General features: G+C 42.5%; 1 protein-coding gene across 2 annotated transcripts in view; it reads left to right on the forward strand.

The window, feature by feature from the left end:
• The first annotated feature begins 2767 nt into the window (after window positions 1-2767).
• Window positions 2768-22067, forward strand: part of CDH6 (cadherin 6) — a 102591-nt gene continuing 83291 nt past the window's right edge. Inside the window, exon 1 of one of the 2 annotated variants that reach the window (XM_074899548.1) lies at window positions 2768-2913. The gene's annotated coding sequence lies outside the window, so the exon portion shown is untranslated. The remainder of the gene's footprint in view (window positions 2914-22067) is intronic. The other variant, XM_074899547.1, reaches the window with a different exon arrangement.

The raw sequence follows: 22067 nt of genomic DNA on the forward strand, positions 1-22067 counted from the left end.
AGCTGAGATTCGTGGACATTTCAGCCACAGTCTGCAGGGTTTGGGCATTCCACAGAGACTGCAGAGGCAGTAGTTGCCACTTTGGATCTTCATTCTGGCTAATTCAGTTCTGTGTCTGTCCATGGTCAGAAATACTTGCTTCAGAGAGGAGCCACAGACAAGATAGGTGCGAGACAGTATGTTTTACATGGAGTACTCATCCTGATTTCCAAATACTAGATTGGTTCAAGAGCTGAAAAAAAATAGTTTTATCTTCTTTCCAGTCTTAGTCCTTCTTTGAATCTTCTTAAATTCTCCACCTCATGACAGGGAAGTGGATTTCAACCAGTGCTGATCTTAATTTTCACAACCCTAGCTGAGCCTTTCACTCAACTAATGTGTCAGGTACAGGACACTTCATGGGCTAATGACCTGATCTAGTCTGGGAATTCTAATATCATTATAGCTGTCAACAGAGGAGAGTTGAGGAGTAACAGCATCATTTTGACAATGTCCCTCAAAAATGAAAAAATGTTTTCTTCACACAGCTGTGGACTTAAAATTGTCAACCACAAATTCATATAATTAATGAAAAGATAAAAATCTCATGCATGTGCTCTGGAGAACACAGCAGTTTCTGTACTAACTTCCTTTTTGACAAAAATACAGAAGCCCATCTTGGACATAAATAACTCTGAAGAAAAAAATAAAAATTTTTTTTTTTTTTTTTTTTTTTTTTTTTTTAAAAAAGCAGCCTTATTAAAGCTAACCAGAATGAGACACATCCAGGAATGAATAATGCCCAAGGAGACCTCAGGGTCAGAGTGGGCAGTGAATCAGACATTGACAATGCAATATGGCAGGGGAAAAGAAAGCCTGCAAATGTGGTCTGTCATAAAGGAGAGAGAGACTGTGTCCAGAAGGCTCCCGTGGGAATACTCTGCAAATACTCACTGAGCTCCTGACCTGTCACTGCCAAAAAAAAACCCCAAAATAATGAGGGAACTAGAGGCAGTTCAAAGAAGAACAATCAGAACGATCTGCAGGCTGGAAAAACTCAGCTGTGTGGAAAGACTAAAATGTCTAGATAATGGAAGTGGTACCTAAAAAGCCACTGCTTTTCTGGGTGATTTGTTTGAGTTCAGAAATATATGGAAAGCAGAATACAGCTCCTTTACACTGTTTTGTCTTTTGTAGGTATCATGCAGATCCTTAAAAGCCCAATGTTGTGCTGAAGAAGGACCCTGACAACACACTGACTGTAGGGAATAGCTTGAAGGCTTCCCTAAGGACCCCAGTACCAGTGTCAGGGATAACATCTATGCTGAGTACCAGTTTCAGGGATAACAACTATTCTGTGGAGATGGTGCTGCAGCGCTGTGGCAATTACAGCACAAGCAGCAAGATCATTACCTGAACTTCTGGTACTCAGAGTATTTAAATTATACTAAAAGCCTTGAAATGGTCCAGAAACAGAAGCACACAAAGGTGGCTTCGAGCCAGCACAGACCCATCCTTAAGACATACAGCAAGCAGAAATTGTGAGAGGTGGGTAGGAGGAAGGCAAGAACAAAGGGAAAAAAAAAAAAAAAAGTATATATGACTTAAGATTGACTAGCAGGGGAATAAAAGTACATCATAAAGGTCAAACCTAAGACTGTGGAGATGTGAGAGGCAAATGGCAGAAAGCTTCACTCCTTGTAACATTTGCCATGAATCTAAAGGGGACACAGTGCAGCTGAATTGGAGTGGACTCTTGTCAGGTAAATAATAAACTGGCAGGCAATTTCCGTCTTGTCATTTAATACTTAGATTAAAACACCTAAGGCCTTATTTCAGGCTAGACTTGGGGGGGGGAGGCTTCACGATATACATGTGTGCAGAGGGGCTTCACGAGTCCTACGGCAAAAGCCGAGATGTCAGCTCGTTCTGCATGAAGATTAGTCACAAGCTCGTGTGTGGGGAGCCCTCTGGGGAGAGGGGGCCCTAGCAGGGGCAGGCACCTGGAAAATCCTCCTCCGCTGCTTCCCATTCACATAGAAACCGCCACATGTGATCACCCCCACAAAGTGTCATCACCATTAATAATTCACCGAAATTCTTGATTCATCAAGTCCAGGAAGTTCCCGGGAAGTGTGGGAAAAGCCCAGTCGAGCATCTCTGGAGTCAAGAGGAGGACCTGAAAAGGGCTCCGAGGATGAGAAAGCCGCACAGCACAAACACACAGTTCACAACAGAGGAGAGTGCCTCTCCCTCTTATTCACCCCTCCCCACACCCACTGCCCCGATTTTATTCTCCTAGTACTATCACTACCGAACGATTAGGAGCAAGCTGGCCGCTCTCCACCTCAAGCACGGAGCGGCTCTCGGGGGGAAGGGGGGGGTCCCTAGCACAGCCCTCCCCCTCTGCCCTCCCACCGCATTCACTTGCAAATCCTGCCCGCCCGCAGGAGCCCGCTCCGCGTCCCTGTCCCCGTGTCCCCCCCCCGTCCCCAGTGCGGCAGCTCCGCCGGCTCCGGCATCCGCAGCGCCGGCGCTGGGAGTGAGTGTGTGTGTGTGTGTGTGTGTTGGAGTGTGTGTGTGTGTGTGTGTGTGTGCGTGTGCGTGTGCGTGTGTGTGAGAGAGTGTGCGTGTGTATGTGCGCCTGCCGGGGAGGCAAGCAGGGAGGGAGGAGTTTGGCTTCCCCCCCCCCCCCGCTTTTTTTTTTTTTTTTTATTAATCAGGAGCACCGAATGGAAACCAATCAGATAGAGAGCCCCCTCGGCTTGGGCTGCCTGCATGCTGGAGTTAAAAAGTGCTGCCGGCCGAGCGGGAGCCCCAGTGAGAGGCGGGGAGGCTGAGCGGCGGGGAGCAGGGGCCGGGGAGCCGCGCTGCTGCTGCCGCCGCCGCCGCCGCCGCCCCGGGCGAGGCTCGGCCCGTCGTCCCCGCTTGCCGGTAAGGAGCTGCGGCTTTGCACTTCTTTCGGAGCAAGTTTCAACTGTCACCAGGCAGCTGCCCCCCCCCCCCTTTTTTTTTTTTTTTTTTTTTTTTGGTTTTGCCGTGCTTAGTGGGAATGCTAATGGGGGGGGGGCGGGGGGGGGGGCACTTATTTTGCAAAGTTGGCAGCTGTCTTGCGGAGGGCTCTGCACCCCACCGCCGCGCCGGCGTGTCCGTCCCCGGGGCTGCGCGCCGTGCCCGGCGGCTCGGGGCTGGTGTGGGGACCGCGTCTGCTGTCATTTTAAGTCAGGCGGAGGGATGCGGCGTTTTCCCGAGAATTGTTGTCGCCAGCAAGACACTTCGGTCGAGGGAAGGTGGTGAGAACGGGAGGGGGGTTGGTCGTGTGTGTTTGGAAGGGAATAATAATCCTCACCGTAACAACAATAGGAGAAGCGTGATGAATAACTGGAAAATAGTATTTAAAAAAATCTCTCTTGGTTTCTTGACACTGCCTAGTTGCTGTGAAATGGATACAGGGGCAAAACCCTTTGGATCATGAGCAAAATCCGAGGCAAAGTGCAGAGCTGAATGTAGAGCACAGTTGAAATGAGGCACTCCCTCAGCGAAAAGAAGGGGGCAGAGGGGGCAGATCTGGGGACGTTACAGGAATTGACAAATGTGAAATCCTTTTATTTGATAAAAGAACGGGTTGGGGAGTGATGGAGGTGGTGGAAGAAAGGGGGTAGGCGTACAGGAATTTTACAGGAGAGAAGTTGGATAATTGCAGAAAGAAAGCTGGTAACATACTTTGTACGTCAGATAGATTCAACTATTTATATATGTGCATGTATATAACTCCTACATGCACACCGAGGGAAACCAATACACAGTATGTATCCTATATATATGTATTCTTATGCAAAAGGTTGAGTCGAGATAAGCAGTAGCAGTAGAGGTCAGTGGCTGTGGAAAGAAGTCTTGTCACTGCTGCAATAAAATCCATATTTTACGGAGAGTTAAATGCAGTACTTCGTAAGTGCAAGTGGATGGTCACCAAGTAACTCCTGATGACATTCAAGGATCAAGAAGTTTAATGACCGAAATTACTCCCAGCACAATGGCACAGCTGCTACTTTTATACAAATCGAGAAGATGGGGCACCTTTTTCCTTGTACTTTTGTATGGTGGGGCATTTTAAAGTTCTTTTAGCACTGCATGAGAGATTGTGTAGCAAAAATTACTTGCAGAGTGTCAGGTCAGTCCTTTCTCCACATCTGGAATAGAGAGGACAGTTGTTCCTGTCTATTCAGGAATCTGTGAGGATTGTACATACATCCCACTCATGTTCATGAGCTATGTGCATGAACATATGTGCAAAGAGAACACTACAATCAAGAGCAAGGTTATTTGCGTTCCCTTTTGACATAGGACCATATGTAATAGCACCCTGGAAATAACATAATTCCAAGGGAATAAAACCACTTGAATGTGCAGAGCTCTTTGGTTTTAATCAAAATAGACATAACTCTCCCAGTCAAGATAAAGGCTTATATCATGTATTTGCTGGGCTGAAATCTCTATGCAGTCAGTTCTGTGCAAATGTGCTTTCATTTTACTTAAAGCATTCCATAAAATTGATTAACATCTGTTCCTGAGCAACATAATGCTATGGGTAATGGTGCATCTCTATTAATTTCTTTTTTTCTAATTCCTGTTTAAAGGCAATAAGTTTGCATGTCACAGGAGAGTCCGGTAGGGCTTGGAGACTTGTGATCAAGATCAAGTAGATTCCTTTATCATCAATATATACAGTTTTAAAGGCCTGACAGCAACGACACAATTGGATAGCTCCTTTAAACAGCCCAAACATGCTAATAAAGACTGCAGGGCTGAATTCCTTTTTCCTCTCCTCTCAGTTGTTATCTGACACAGCACCGGTAAATATACAGTCTCAGATGCTTCTGGCTTTCAGCTGCACCATAATATTTCTGGACATATTTCAGAATAACGTAATCAGAGGCAGCAATACTTTTTTTTTTTTTTTTTACTTTTTTTTCTTCTTTTTTTTTTTTTTATGGGAAAATGGCATTGATTCAGTCCTGTTGTAGTTCTCTGCAATTATCCTTCGCAGCCATTTAAGGAACTGGGGTCTCCGTAGGGACTTATTAGTCCCTCTAGGTGTTTTAGTTTTCACATGAGTTCACAGCTCTTACATATCTCCATGCCAGCACTCCAAAGATTACATTTATAGACATGGTCATCATTTTCTAACCAGGTTGTTCAGCTAGAAATATGCATCTTAACTTCTGACTCTTCCCTCCCGCCTTCCTGCCTTTGCACAGCTCTCCCTTGCAAACAGTAACCTGCCGCTGAAGGCAGCCTTCCCTTTCATAAAGTTTGCATTTTGCCATCTGGTGTTTCAATAATATTTAGTTGAGAGACTTCCTTGAAAGCAAAACACACACGTTAAAAAATGTGGTATTTTTTTTCTTCTCCTTTCTGCTGAAGATCTCAAAACTAATGCAAACTTGATAGAAGGTATGAATGTGCCTGTGCTCTCACCAGCTGAGATGCGGCCAGAGCACCTTGTCTCAGGGAACAACCCTCTACTCAAGGGCACACTGGGTTCCTTGGGGCAGGATCTTCCCTCCAGTCCACCATCCCCTCAGGTCTGCTACATCATTTTTGTTTCAACTGAAGATTTCAGCACACTGATCTGCTGCTTGTTAACAGACTTCTGAATATTTTGGGGTTTGGAAGGAATCATGGGTTTTCCAGCAGATGCCTGTGCGCTCTGTAGCGGTCAAGCAGAGCACTGGTATTTATCTGCTGTAAATGGAATGGTGGTCTCCATCTCTTGCTTAACTGAACTTTTTAGTGTGCCATCTGCTCTTTGTTGACTACTTTTAAACTATGTTCACTTGCTAGTGCAATCTTGTAGCATTAAGGCTCAGAATGGGCAGGAAATTGCTTATGGATCTCCTTGGAAATGGTGGCTAATTACTAAAATGAAAGGTAGCTGAAATCTATAAAAACGAGTGGGTAGAATCCGTTGGAAACGGCAGGCCCCACTGTGATGGTGCCTCATCTTGCATAATGGTTGCAATTCCTCTAGTGGCTCTGTTGCAATTATACCAGAACAAAGTAGAATTGGTTTTCAGTATCTTTTGATTATCCTAAGCATTCGGGAAATGCCATGGAGGGGCTGTGCCTTGGAAGCTTGGTGTTAGGGAGACTTTTTCATTAACTCCTTAAAGGCCTAGTTAGCTGCAGTAACTTCCAGTTTCTTAAAGGCTTTGCGTCATTTGGGGTTTGCTTCTTGTTCCCTTTCTTTTTTCTAAATAATTACCTGGGTTCACAATTCTCAGGAACAGGGCTGATTATAAACTTAGTTGTGATTATCCTGACTGCCATGTGGGGCCAAATTCAGGACCTTGTCAACATAAATCTTTAAAGTGAGTCCCCCATCCTGCACATGAAGTGAACGGCGCTGTGTGCTGCCAAACCCAATCTCTTCTGCTGACTCTATGCAGGATTCAACTTGCAGTATAAACACTGTTCTCGAGTTTAAATATGTTCTGGTTGAGATAAAAATCCAGTAGCAGCTGGTTTGCTCATGCTGCTTGCTTAGTCATGGCAGCCCTTTCCAAGGGGTCTGGAGAAACTGGACTCTGTGAGGAGAGAGGTGTTATGACATCTCACCTTATTTCATTTGGGATGGGGAGAGAAGAGTTGTAGAGGGAATGTTTAGTGTGATTAAACCCAGCTATTATCTGTCTTTATTGCTTAACAAAAAGTATAGGGCACGTTATTAGTCCCAGTCTTAGTTTTAAAAACACCCTTGAAGAATGCATAATTCATGCAAAACATCAGCAGTAAAAGTCATCCTCGCTAGGTTGTGTTGTGAGTGATGCTGCAGTGGAACTAGGTGGAGAAAGTGCTGGATAAAAGCATTTTAAAAGTTTGAGTACTTCACATACATTTGGGTTTTTCTTGCTGTAAATCTCAGTCTCATCCTTCTCCAGTGACTGGCCACTGTCTGTTGGGAGTTCATCCAGCCTTGAGTTTAAGCTTCTCCAGGGCACTGCTGTGTGTCCTAATCCTGATCACCCATCAGCAGCTTCCTTTCCCTATTTCAGGCAGTGTTATCTCTCCTTGCACTCATGACCATCTCCTGTACTTACTCCAGGTGTGGCTGGCTGCCAGCGTTGTCTTCCACTTTATTTATTTTCCTGGCTGGGCACTTGGCACTGAAAGGCCCAAACAAATACTGTGAATATTTTTATTTATGCTTTTGTTTGTTTGTTAACAGGAGCACTCCCAGAAGAAACTAGAGTAACTGTAGTTCAGGACTATTTAGAGTGGTGTGAATTAATGTTACTGGTTGGCACAGCCAGTCTCATGGAGCTGCCCACTCCTCCAAGTGTTTTCCTCTTTCAAAATAAACCAGAAAAGACAGCTTTTGCTGCAGCTGCAGCCCCCTCAGCAGCAGTGAGGAGCAGCGCTGATGGAAAAAGAAAACTGCATCTTTCTGGTGAGGGGATCCTGGTGAGCCCTGCCAGGATGGAAAAGGCACATCTGGCATGGTGTCCTTCATGAGTTATGGTGTTGGACCTCCAAAAAGAAGCTTTAAGAAAAATGATTGCTTAACTGTGATGGTGCCAGAGCATTTTTGATAGCACTCTGCTTAAACATCCAAGATTACACTGATACTGCATTACCTTTCTAAATACCCAGCCACAAGACACCCTCTCCATACTCTCCTCTTTGCCAAGCACACAGACAGAAGAGCATATACATTTCCATCTGGTTGCATTCAGGAACAGTGCCAACCTCGCTATGTTTTAAGTAACCTGTTCAATACTGGCTTTATTCTGGTGTTGTGGGGAAATATTTTATGGACTGATTTGCTTGTCTTGCCAGGATATACATATGTATTTATATATAGCCAGAAAGTGTTTAGTTCTATCCAGAATGTGACTGTTATATTTGATTTGCAACATAAATACCCATCATAACCCCTCAGCTCTTCCCTAGTGACACACCACAACGCACAGAAGAGAGCACTTTATGAATGAGATCGGTCCTGTACGATCTGGGTACCTTAATTCCTCTCAGCTAAACTAATTCCATTATCTTGCTGTAATGTTTACAGCTGCCTGTGAGATAATAGGTAGTGTATCTTTCCAGCATTCCCACTTCTGCAGATAATCACAGAGCCAGAGCAGGAGCACCTAGGAGAAGGGTCAGCAGGAATTGAAAATTAGCACAGAAATTAAACACTAGTTGAGTTTCCCCAGGTACTGCAGGTGCGTGCTTGTCTGGGTGTAAGGCAGAGCCGCCTACTCCCTAACTGCTGCATTTCAATTGTCAGTTAATAGCTTCTATAAGCACAAAGGCCGCTTAATCAACACGATCATTAGCATGTAGCTCTGCTTTGGTGGTAAGGGTAGGACCAAACTCAAAGAAAACAGTTGCCTCTGACAGTAACTCCACTTTGTGTTCTCGAAGGTCGTGGGGATCCAGACCTGTCCTGTGTGGGGGGTGATGGGAGAACCACATGCACCTGCAGATTCCAGCAGGGGTGCTGATACCCGGCAGCACAGGGGACAATCTCTGTGCTGACGCTGTCATCTGAGGGAAAGCCCTCTCACTTGCAAAGATATTCATGTGTCCTCCTCCCCTATCCCCCCAGTTCCAGTACGTGAACAAAAATAATTAAAAGCACGGTTGCTTTTAGTTTTGCCCTAAGCATTCAGGTGGAATCTGTTTCTTTGCTGAACTGATTCTCTTTGAGTGCCTGGTGGTTTGTAACTTTAGGGTGTCATTAGTCTGGAAATCATTATTTGACAAAAGCATCTTCATGGACAAAAATAAAATGGAATAGCTTATCGTATCATGCCAAAAAAACCCCTCACTATCATTGTGAGATGCTGTGTGGACATTTGGGAGTCTTGCTTCAAGTAAGGGGCAAGGCATAGTTGATCGACATGGGGCCTTCACTCAAAAGCTGTTCAAGTATTCCACAGTCTCTAAAAAATACATCTTCACCACACAGCCCCCCTGTGAGACTGACCTGTATAATTGGCCTTGTTTTACAGCAGGGAAAAGCGAATCACAACAGAGGTGAGTGACTTGCCCAAGGTCACACGAGGAGGCCATAGCACAGCAGGGATGCTGAACCAGGATCTTACAGCAAGTACAGCTTGCAGTCAACCCTCCTGGCTCTCTGCTGCTCACTTGAGTTGTTGGAGCTGATCAAAGAATGGATGGAGAAAAAAAAAAATCAGACTTGGGTCTCTTTTTCTCATCCAAAAGAAAGCCAATTATTTTTCTCAAGGACTTCTTGCAGCCGCTTTGACGCTCTCTCCCCAAAGGATTTTCTGGATGTTTTTTGCTTGTTTGTTCAGTCATGTTCTGCGTGGAGGAGAAGGGGGATGCTGGGTAGCTCCAGAGCTGTCTAGGACAAGTCTGAATATCTTATTCCCAGGAGAAAGTAATCCAAGCTGTCCCCAAGCAAGGTGGCGATGACCTTCCTCTCTGCACTGGCCCAGTTGGACTGGCCACAGAGTTTCTTTACCACTCCCTGACTCATCCGTTCCCATCTACTTATGCCTGTGGGAGAGAAGGGGATAAAAAAAGTCTCATAAAAGGCTGCCTTTTCTGCATGCTGCTGCCCGTGGTTTGGGGCAGACAGAGGTCACACCACACTCTCTCTTGTTCACGTCCATACCTGTATGAATTCATTTCAAAGCACCTTTGCTTTGTAAACATCTAAGGAGTAGTATTCCTAGTACATAGGTATGAAGGTGAGTCACGGGGAAGTTACTTGAATAAGGACATGGCATACACCAATACCCCTGGCATGGGTATTGATCCTAGTGTAAATAAATAGAGGAAGAAATAGAAAAAGACACATAAAAAAAGACACGTTAAATTTACAAGTTACATGGCAGGATCAGAGACAACTAGTACCAGGTTCTGAGCTGCGTGCCACCTACTATGCCATCATGCTTTTGGAGCTGGCCTCTCAAACTCATCAACCACTACAAGAATTGAAGAGAGCCTATTTCCTCATTTTCACAGTGCGAACAGTGCTCTGGCAGAGCACAGAGCAGAAATGTATAGAGTTAGAATCCCTTTCAGGGAGCAAATTCCTTTTGTGAAATTGGTGCTCAATTTAGCTGTCACTGCTGAAAGGGAAAAAGATGCAGAAGCAACTTTTAAGTCCACCAGCCACATCCCTTTAAGCAATTCATGCTGTGCCAACCAGTTTTATAAAACTCTGTATTTTATCTAAACTCCATTTAAGTCTAAATAATATGAATGCCCTGCTATGCTATTTCCCTTCTTACTGCTGATAATTACCAAGTTATTTCTGCTATAAACAAAGCAGTGTTCTCTCTCTCTGCCTTATCATACCTGGTCCCAGAGCAGTTTACTTTTAAACATACCAATAAACTGCACTGAAGTCCACAAGACTGAATACTTAAGTGCCTTCCTGGATCAAGATATGAGGGTCTTGTAATGAAGTGTTTACGACTTTGTAATTATTTCCATGGTGACCAAACCATGACCTCCAAAAAATTGTATACTTGGTCTCCCTAAATAGTAGACTTGGAAAAAGGGGGATGGAAAGAAACCTGTGTAAGAAATGATCATCATTTCCCATTGAAGCCCCTCCAGCAATATAGCCCTGGCTCGTTTGTACAGCATGGAGGTGGATTCTCTGCTGTCCTGCTCCCATCAGCAGCTGGGGGCAGTTGCAGTGGGGATGCAGAGGACTGGACTGATTGTCATTTGCTGGCTGGAAGGTAGCAGGGACATCTTTCCTTTGTGCAAGTGTCGCTGTGCGTTACATCTCTAAAGCCAGTTCTTAGCTCAGATTCTTCCTTCTGGTGCCTGTGTCTTCAGGTCACCTGCACTTAAGAGGAAGGAGTGCATAAGCATCCAAGGAAAAAAGCTGCCCCAGTGTATCTTATTTATTAATATTTACAACCATCAGCACAATTCTGCAGACAATCTAATCTCAAGGAGCTTTGAAATTCAGTGCTTTTCGGAGCAGTGTTTCCCATCAGAAACAGAAGTGTGCACTCTGATTTGTAGAAAGGATTTATCTTCCTCTTGGAAAAAAACCCCAAAACAACACAAAAATAGGCTCCCACTTTTCTCAGCACAGAATTTATATTGTTATTAAATGAATTATATTATCATATTGTAACATGTCAGGGTGTCTTTTGCAGGATTTCTGAAGTGGCTCCTCATTAATCTACCGTAATTAATTTGTCAGATATCTCAAAGCTACTTGATATCACAGTTACTTTAAGGTATGACAGAGTTTTCCTTAGCAACAGGTTGTAATTTCAACCAGGCTGTTAAATGTGAGGTCAGAAGCTGGTTGCTGCAAATCTAGGATGTTGAAATACACTAAACATCCTTGTCTCCTGTTGCAATACCATCCTGAATCCTAGATGAGCAAAAGTAAATACTGGGGTTCCTCAGGAGCAGGTTTTGTCTCCTGGAATGGCTCATTTAATATTAAGTGTATCTTGTGCCTATTACAGAGGTATTTATGCTTGGTCAAACTGGCGTTAAAACCAGCCTTCATGTGATGCAGGCACCTCAGGTGCAGATTTAGTTTCGAACCCTGACCTGAGCAAGTATCTATTACGTCTCAGAGGCTGCAGGTCACTGTGGGGTGGAGCTGCTGGAGCAGTGGTGCCTCCTGGGGGGGCAGAGTGTTGGCAACAGGCATCCTGACATGACCAGGCATCCCAGCCCCAGAAGGCAGGCAGAAAACTTATTTCTGGAGGCTGAATTTAGTAACAACAAGCACATAGGCTACCTGTGACAACAGCTTCAATAACTGTTTGACTGGGGCTGGGTTGCTGCAATCCAAAACACCAGGGGTCTTGTGTTAAGTCCCAAACTGGGTGTGACTGGGTACCGTGGTGATAGAAAGTACCACATTACAGCAGCAGCAGCAGTTTCCACCTCTGGGAATGGTGTGGTGAGCACAGGGAGAAGATACTCAGCCAGCTGGTGCTTAAAGTCCGATTCTTCACTTCCTTCAAAGGTGACATGGTAGAAGGTTAGATATTTTTTATATACACTAATGATGGAAGTGCAGGACTCATGGTTATCCCAGCTTTATTTATGGGATGTGCTGTATAAGGGGTGATGAAGACATGTTTTCAGGCACCACTCAACTTCCTATGTTCTCTTTACCTTACATATTTATCTTATTCCACTGGACTGTTTCATGCTCAGCTGTTGTTTTATAAGATAATGATCCTTTGCCCAGCTCTGTGCCTGCTAGAATCATAGAATCATTTAGGTTGGAAAAGACCTTTAAGATCATCAAGTTCAACTGTTAACCTAGCACTGTCAAGTCCACCACTAAACCACGTCCCTAAGCCCCATGTTGCCTCTGGGAAGACAAGACATAGCCAGGAAGCCAAAAGTTCAGTGGACATCAGTGTGTCGGAAGTAGGTCGTTGTCCTCACGTGGTGTGTCACGAGGCTGGAGGAGCTCACTCTGCACTTGCCGCTTTACCGTTGACTCCGACTGTCTGAACAGAGTAGAGATCAAGCAGGATTCGGCTGCGAGCTGGGATAGGATGAATTACTGTAAATAACTGAGCTGAGCCATTAGAAATAAGTTGCTAATGTAAGCAAGATTAACTTGATGTGCTGCCTGAAATGAGATATTAGAGATGATAGGGGAGAGAGAGAAAACTTTTCATTTAGATGGAAACAGGACTGATTAATTAAGCAGTAACGAACAAGGAACCTTGCCTTGAATTGATATGAGGCTTGCAGTGCTAATTTAACACAAAGTACAGCTTCCAGTTTGTTATTAAATTAAAATGGCTTTTAAAAGTGTTTACATTTTTTTTTCCTTATCTGCTTCTGTGTGGCAAAATGATTATTCTGGCTAGTTAGAGAAGCCAATCAGAGCAACAGAAAGTGTAGGTTGAAGGGAGGAAAGATTGTCCTGTTGTGTAATTAAGAAATATACACTAATATCCATGACATCATGAATAAGCACTTCAAAGTAGTAAGTGTGCTTAGTATTGCATATTAAACTAAACAATTAGCATGCTAACAAGCTGCTCTGGACATACATTGAAAAGGCATTGCACTTAAGGAAATGACTACTTCTTATATTTTTTAGTCTAAAGATCTGCTTGCCTGACTGAAAAATACTGTTAAGGAAGAGTAAGGAAGAAACATTTCTCCTTTTTCTTCCTTTCCCCTTTTTTTGCAATTTTCAAAGCAGTTTTAGTTTGACAGACTTTGTGGTTACCCTGTATAAGGGAACTTTTGCTACCCCCATCAATGAATATGATGGAAGTGTGAGACATTGTGTGTGATTGACAAACCCTATGGAACAACGGGGAAAATAACCTTGTAGCAACGTTCGTTTTTTAGTCTCAAACAAGTTTTACTCTTGACAGGAATGATTCTATGTAATTTATTGTAGGAGAGCTCAACAGTGGCAATTTGTCATGCATTGTGATGTAATTTGATGGGTTCATTTCTTAAATGAATTATGGATTATGGATTACCTCGGTATATCAACAACAGAGCTGTATCTTTTATGTAAATATTCCCTCAACTTTTCCTTCCTCTTCCAATACATTTTCCGTCATACAGAGATGACTTTTCTTCCATCTAATCTTTCTACTAATAAGGTGTTTAATAATTTAGCAGCCTAAAAAATGAGCATATTTCAAAGGAGTTGGTATCAATGGTAGCGTAAGAGCCTCAGGCTACAACAATGTGGATGAGGCTACCAAAGTTTTAGAGTCAGGATCCCAACTGTCTTTCTGCTTCAGGCAGCTATTTTATTAAAGTTGGTATTAAACAACACCGCCTAAGGTCTGATTAACAATTTATGACTTCCTAAGAAGGATTAGCAGAAGGCTATCATTTTTATATTTAAATCTTAATTTGCATCTAAGAGAAACCATACCCAGGTTCGTATTTTCATTATTTATTATTTTTATTATTACTATTGCTGCCTCCAAAACATTGCTTGTGTGAACATTGCAGGCACCAGTTTGTTGTACTGATCTTTTAGTACCTCATCCCCTCACACATGTCAGAGGGAAGGCTGGTCTCTTGCATCATGCCATGAGCCTGATCCTGCAAAATGGCAGCTTTAGTCTCTTGCTGGGCTGAGTTGCTTTTCACTGTCCCTGAAGTCTGTTGGGTGATCAGCACTTGACAGAGTGAGACTGAGATCTGCAAGCCCAGGAGCTGACCGTTGTCCAGCTAACATTAGAGAGAACTAAATCCAGATGTATGTGATCAAAACTTGCCTGATGTATGTATGTTCCCAGAGAGCAGTTTTCCTTTTTGACATTTATTTTGTGCAACTAGTCGCATCTCCATCTCAGTGATGTTTTTCTATAAGCCTCCCAGCCCTGCTTATTAGGTTACTGCTGGGCAGCCTCTGCTAAGAGAGGAGGCAGGGGGTGATCCTGCTGCTATATTCTGGGAAGCAACAGAGCAGGAGCTGTTGCTTTTTGCTGTTACAGAGGCAGCCCAGAAAGGAGCATGATACCAGGTGGGAAGGGGTGGGGAGCAGACACCAGTAAATCGGCTGGTCAAACTTTGCTCACTCTCCTGAGGATAAAAATCAGGCCAAAGATGTGCAGCTTAGTGGAACAGAGTGGAATTTATTCCACTTCTGAAAAAGCCAGTTTTGATTTTTAAAAATGTTTTAAATGATCAAATAGAAAATAATAACAATGGTCTGTTTTGTTATCTATTTTCAAATTGAGCTAATGCCCCCCCTTGATTTTGTCTTCTCCAAGTTCAGCTGCTTCAGAAAACTGTATGGCATATATATATATATATATATATATAATTTTTTTTTTTCCCCCTGTGTATTTCAATTTCTGATACTCTTCAGTGAATTTAACACTCATTTCACCAAGGGTTGGATGTGGTGGTCATGCTAGGGGCTATGATCTCCACTGGCTCACAGCAAGGGAGACGTCATATTTGTCGTCTTGAGCTTCTCTAGTCAGTAAGACACTAAAAGGCTAAAAATAAATGATGATTTTTAAGCATCTTCATTGCTTTATTTGAACTCTCAATATCTCCATATCTTTTCTTTTAATCAATAGTTTAGTTTAGTTTTTGTCTTAAACTTGAGGGCTTTAAGTTTAAAAATGCTAGAACCATAATCTGAAAACTGCTGGTTCTTCAAAGCAAAAATGAGCAGTAACACATTGAGAGGAAGATTTCTCATTTTCCTGGCTTTTCAGGATGTGATAAACTGACTTTTAGTTTTAGAGCTGCATTCACATTTCAAGGATCTGCTGTTAGAAGGACTCCCGAGGACCAGTCAGAATATTTTCTTGCGGCGCTTGTGTTCGGCATGTGCTTGTGTGCCATTACTGTCAATGGGATTTAAGCAAATGCTCAAAAGATTGTGCTGAATCAGTGACTGAGCAGTACCTGCAAGGAATAAGGCCCTTAGATTTGGGATTAGCAACACTTGAGGTTTCTATCTTATTCTTCAGTTCTGACTGAAATTTTATCTAGTCATATTCTCAGTCAAAAGAGGACAAATTAATATTATTCCATTGACTTTCAGGGAGTTGTAATGATAAACATGAGCTGGAAAACTGGACCAAGGAAGCAGAAGCAAATGCATGAATAAATTATCAACTGTGGACATGCCCAGGAACTGAGAGCAGTCACCTCCCCCCACCCTCTCACTCTCCTGTTAAAAAATCCTCAGCCGTGTAGCCAGAGAGCAGGAACGACATCCCAGGACTTCTGTGGCCAGTGACACAGCAAACAACATCGTGAGCAATTAGTCCATACTTAATCTGTGATGAATTATTTATTGAAACTATTCTACAGCAACATATTATTATTTATTCGTATGACATTAGCACCCGCAGGTCCTTACTGTGTGAAGCGGTGCTCTAACCTAATAGAGTCCCAGCTGGCAAATATGTTCAGAGAAATCAGTCTTGGCTGCAGAATTATTTGGCCAAAATGCAGCTAACTTCACAGGAAATCAGATTAGAACAGAGTGGTTAAGTGAGTTCTACCCTGTAATAGATGTGTAAGTTAAACATGTCAGCTATGCTTTTGCGCAATTAAAGCACACTTATTAAAAAAAATAGCTGAATGCCTACGATATTATGATTAATTCTATAACCACTGGAATGATTTAAAAGTCTTTGTGTACAGAATTTTCAGGTGAGGTCAGTACGATTTTCACTCACAACGATGGCATCTTGCTTCCTTTAAATGAATCAGAAATATATTTTTTTAAAAAAGTAGATCTGACCATAACGCACAAGAATATCTTATGTGGAGGAAAAACATGATATCAGACCTAACATAAGGATATCATAATTCTTAGATGAAAGTAAGAGAAAAAACTAAGAAATAAAAAGTGAGGTACAAAATGTTCACTGGGAGCTCCTAGAGGTCAGCGGACACCATAACATGTGCCTTCAGTGGTCACCAGGATAAACTCTGCCCTCAGTGTCACACATCTTTCCACTGTATTTGTGGGTAGGACTGTTGCCAGGAAAATAGCCTCTTCTTGCCTTTGTTTTTCATTTTATTCCTATTCTGTGACTGCACAGTCTGAACTAGACACTAACTTGAGCCTGGTTATATATAAGCTGTTCAAGCTTGGTCAGTAGGTATTTTATGGTTATCCAGGTTGCTTTCTGTAGCAAGGATAAGAGAGTTTTATGGGAAATGTTGGCTTTGTTCCACATGAGTCTGCAACAGCATGCCACAGTTTGCAGATACAGACATGGTGTATGTGTCCAAAGAACTACTAGATGAAAAAATATCTGACATCACCTGATTTGTACACATCTCTCAATCTCTACTTTTGGATGCTCATTAGTAATTGAGTTCCACCACACACCAATGCACTAGAATTTTCCCATATCCAGGAGAACATGTGGATATCAGCTTGCAGTGAGTGTCATCTGGCCTGAATCCAAACCATAAAGCCAATACCTTCACATGATGAAGGTGTTTGGAGACTGAACTGAGGTACACGTTATGCAAGTGGCCTCATCTTGACATGACTGAATGGGGGAAATGCATGAAGTTCTGATCTCTTAACATCTGTTCCTGCCTTATTTTCTGAATCTCTTCAGAACAAGCAGACACCCAACCCTACAGCCACACACCCCAGCTTTAAATGGGTTACAGGTACTGGGCTCTGCACTTCGCGGCTCGAGTCTTTTTGCTGCTTCAACCCAGCTCTGAAATGTGTCCCTTCAGGTTAGCTTGCATAAACATAAAGCCCCAAATTAGCATTGCAAGCAGCCATTGCCCTCAAAAACCAGTAGTTTGTCCGTGTTCAGTGCATATTTGCCATCTGCTAATGCATTAAAAAAATAAAAAGGAAAGAAAAATAATCTGGGACAAGTCCTCAATTGGACTAAATCCATGTGTAACTCCAGTAACGTTAAGTAACTGTCATTGCCTTTACCAGCTGATGAACGGGCCTCTGTGACTGCAAAGCAGCGGATGCTTTGGAGCATTTGGGCTATTCTTTGTTTCTGCCTGACCAAAAGGATGCCAAAGAAGGGAGTACATTGTCATGGAGGCAGCCTACTGGTTGTTGTCTGCTGTGCAGAATGGGGTGTATACCTACACACTGCAATCCTTCTGTAATTCTGGCTGCTTGGCTCTAGGCACAACTCACATACCTTGTAATATAAATACTCAGCTTTGCTTTCTCAGCTCTAACCGTTCCCATGCAAAGTCAGAGGCATGGACACTGTGCCAAAAATAGGAAGCTGAACTCTAGCTCCTGCAGAAATGATCTCTCTAAAAGCCATAAGCAAAGAGGGAAAAGGATGTGGGACCATCTCACACCAGAAGGGATATTTTTTCTGTGGGATTTTTCCTCTATCAGAAAAAACAAAACAAAACAAACACCTTAAAAGATTAAAGTAACAACCCCAGTTCTTTTGGACACAGGAGTGAGCTTTTTAACCTGATTCCTGCTCAGAATGAGTAGTGTGTGACAGCCTGACTCATGCTAAACCGTTACTCTTCAGACCACTGGCACTGAAAAAAAAATACAGGACTGTCAAGGAAAGAAATGTAGAATGGTGAGAACTTATAAAAAATATGATTACATTTTACTTCTAAAATTCTCTCTATTTTAAAACAGAGAGACTCTTAGAATCTTTTCCCTACAATATGGTGGATTGGTAAATGCCCATGGGGGAGGGATATCTGGAAACAGAACAGAACACTCTCCAAAAGCTTTTAATTAACACTACTTGGACAGGGTAGTTCAGTAAGAGTGTTTAAAAGGCCTCAGAAGAGAAATTTTTCATCTTTACTTCATGGCTCACCCTCACATACCTGTCTCCTTCAATAAACTATTATTCTGCCATTGAGAGCACCTGGATTGCTGGCTGGTACCACACATCTTTCAGTATGTTGATACCATCATAGCTGGTATTCCTCAGGGGATTGGCAAGCAAATGGGTTTTTGAAAGCCCTCTACCTTCAAGGCCTGTACTCAAACCCCAGCTAGAAGAGATGCCAACAGTTGAAAGCACCATTAGTACCATCTAATGGCTCTTCAGAGGACTGTGTAAGCAAAACAAGTATTTCCATTCCCTTTCATACAGAAAAAAATAAATAGTAGGGTGCTGTATTAATAGCATCATCTGTTGAGAACTTCAGTGGCACTGGCCCATGAACCAGTAGCAGAAGTGACATGGAGGGCTGCACTGCAAAATGAGCTGTAGGCTCCTTAGCGAGGTGGGCTGAAGAAACTGTCATTGCTGCTGTTTATTCATTATCTATTCTATGGACAAATAAAAGGCTTCAGCCTCTGTAGCTGCCAGTGTCTACACTGCAGAAGCATTGCATCAGTAGAGAGTTTCAAAAGGAAAAAAAAAATCTCATTCCAAGGTAACTGCTTTGCTGTGGAGGCAGGCACTGGAAGGATTCCTGAACTTTTGAGCCCCTGAATTACTGGAAGAGCCCATAGCCTGTGTTTTCTCATATCTGCAGAGGACTACAGACAGGGGAGTCTCTTATCTCACGGTGGAATTCACTTTTCTCACAGTCTAGACGTGCAGTGAAGGATCTGCAGTGAATATACCTGATGCATTGAGGCCACATTTTTAAATCTTAAAACTTTGACTTGCAATATCTCCTGCAAAGGAGGGGGAACAGGAAAGGGGGGGACAAAAGACACTCAGTTTTACAACCACCATTAGAGACCAGTTTTTAAAAAGGAGTTGGATAACTCAGGGTTTAAGTATCAGTGCCCTTCCTTTCATGAGTAATCCTCACTCATACTGAGTTCAAATTTTTTTATAAAGTGAATTTTATCACTGCCGTTTAAGGTATTTATACCACAGAGAACATCATTTACAAATTCACAATGGAAAAATTATTTCATGAAGCCAGTGGTGACTCACTTGAATAGGAGTTTGCAGACCTGGACACTGGGGTTTGATGATTCTCTGAGTACTCATGCTTTGTAGATGTGCACCTTAACAGAAGCACACGCACACAAAAAAAGACCATATGACATGCATTTGTAAGTAGAACAGATTTTGCCCTCACACAGATAATTGTATATGCATCTAAAATGCACATATCTGTTCATCCCATGCAGACGTCTTCTTATTCCACTTTAAAGTCAGACCTAAAGCTCAGCCTTAAAGCTCAGCCTTAAATTCTGGTTCATCAGACAGGCAAATCAGTATTCTTCTAAGGGAGAAGCAAAGCGAAAACAAAATTTATAACAGCTGAGGACATGATCCTGTTTTCTGTCATTTAGACTGTCTGGTCAAATGACAGGGCCTATGTTCACTCTTGTTTACATTGAATTATTGGTCTTCCCTCTCCCCTGGGGATCCTGACCACTTTTTCAATGAGTTTGGGAGGTTGAGATTTTACCAGTAGATTTCAGTGAAACTATTCTCATTTTATGTGACTAGTAGCAGTGAATCCGGCCCTTATATATCCGTTTTTTGGTGGTGTCTACTTCATCTCACAATCGACTGCATGTGTTATTCCTTGTTGTCTACTCTTAGCATTAATTTTTCTTAAAGCTCTGACCTGTTAAGATAAAGATGTTATTACACAGGGATTTTAATTATCACTAAAAAGGTAAAATTCCTAGTTCTTGCATGTAAAGAAAGCCTTGAAAACATGAAATCTACCAAGTGGAAAAAATACACAAGAACTATCTTAAATTATTTTTAAGTTGGTCCAACTTATGATTTATTTGAAGATTCAAGGCTGGCAATACATTTAATTTAATTGCAATATTTTATTACAAGTATCTTATTACTAATTAGTGCTTATTATATTACCAGCGACCTCTCAGCTTTCTGGAGCAAGGCAAATTTCAGGACTCCACCTCTGTTCCTGTGGTCTCACTGGCTCGCAGATGCCTTGGTCTCTCAAAGACATGCAGATGCCTTGGTCACAAGTGGCTAAATAAAATGAAAATGTATCAAGTAAAGGTGAATGGTAATGACTGTAACACTTAACACTTACATGTTCCTCCTTGTCCAAGTGCTTCACAAGCAGGAACTAATTACAACACATTCTGTTACAACGGTACGTTCAGAGAGATGCTAAATTGTGTCCTTACTGTAATAAACTGCTGTGCTGGGGTAGGGAATCGCTAGATTACAAAATAGAAGGAGACAGTTTTAGAATAATCCTCTGTAACCTATGCATCCAGATCCCTCTTTGGAGAAGGCACATATCTACGCCTCTGCACAAACACCTACCCTTTTTTTCAGGAGAGGTTTATACCTTGCCTGCATCGTCTTTGCTTCAGCTGGATCGGTGCAAAGGGGCTGCAGGGCTACAGGAACTTCTGCCTTTGTCTGTTCATGATAGGACACAGAAGAAGGGTTGGGAAAACATTTTTTAACTGCCACAGGTTTAAAGAAAGCTGACTAACCCCTAAAGCATTTTCAGTTACATACTGCAGAGCAAGAGAGGAAAAAAAAAAAATCCCCTCTCTGCTGCTTTGCTTGTACTGCTGTAGCATAGTCATTTTGTGTTTTCTCCTTGAAGTATATGATGTCAGAAAAAAATAATTACTTGAGCAAAAAGAAATAGGATTGCCGGGAAAAAGAGATTTGTAATATTAACCTGATTATAGCTACAGGTAGTAGATAATCTTGTGCTTTATCTTGTGAGAGAAAAGATAGCTTGCTTTAAAAAATTACTGTAAAAATTTTCCCATTTTTTATGAGGTGTCTAGTAACAAAGAAATGGAAAAAGCATCATCCATGGATTTTTGTATTATTTCTAGAAAATCTTTCAAGGGATAATTGACATTTCAATGTCATTTTGTTTTTTAACTTCAGCCAATAACCCTTTTCAGGTACTAAGTCTGATGCACTGAAGACGTGGTGGCAGATGCTCTGTAAGAGGCAAATAAACGGTGTGGGTTGTGCTTTCTCTCTGCTGAACTGACCTCTCTCCAGGCTCTGTGGGGCTGCCCTGGAGCTGCTTCTCAGGGGTGCCAAGACATGGTGATGCAATTGCCGTTGCCCACCAGGGAATGATGAGGTCTTTCTGGATGAGAAGGAACTGTAAACCATCAAAGTTTTAGAACTCTGGAAATGAGCAGGATGTTCTGTTGACTTGGCAAAGGTCCCAAACAACTGAAGTTCATGGCATTTCTGAGCTTGCCCAGCACACATCACTGAAGGCAATTTTGCTTTTCCTTGTAAGGGATGGTGTATAAGTGGTATTCCCTCTCCATGGGTGCTTCAAGCATGGAAGTTCTTAACAAAATATACAGCCACTAAATAGCAGTAGCGAATACCTAGTTCCTGGCAGTGTTATGGAAGAACATTCCCCCCCCCCCCCCCCCTTCAGTGTCTTGACATTAAAAATTTATATTAAAATACCAGCCCTGTAAAATCCATTGATTACTTGTTCTAATGCAAGAGAGAAGGCATTTCTGAACCTCTTCAGTGTTTATATTATTGATTTAATGAAGGTGGATGCTGCCAGTTTCATGAATGATAACAACTTGGGTTGTATTCTTTCTGCTGGTCATTGCTTAAGTGGCTTTTGATGGCAGTTTCCCTATGCTAAGCTGCTGAACACCTTTTCCTCCTCTCAGCTTTCTAAAAATTAAGTGTAATTCAACTCCTGTG

This window comes from Athene noctua, chromosome 2 (genome assembly GCF_965140245.1).
Source record: "Athene noctua chromosome 2, bAthNoc1.hap1.1, whole genome shotgun sequence".
In the NCBI taxonomy this organism is placed as follows: domain Eukaryota; kingdom Metazoa; phylum Chordata; class Aves; order Strigiformes; family Strigidae; genus Athene; species Athene noctua.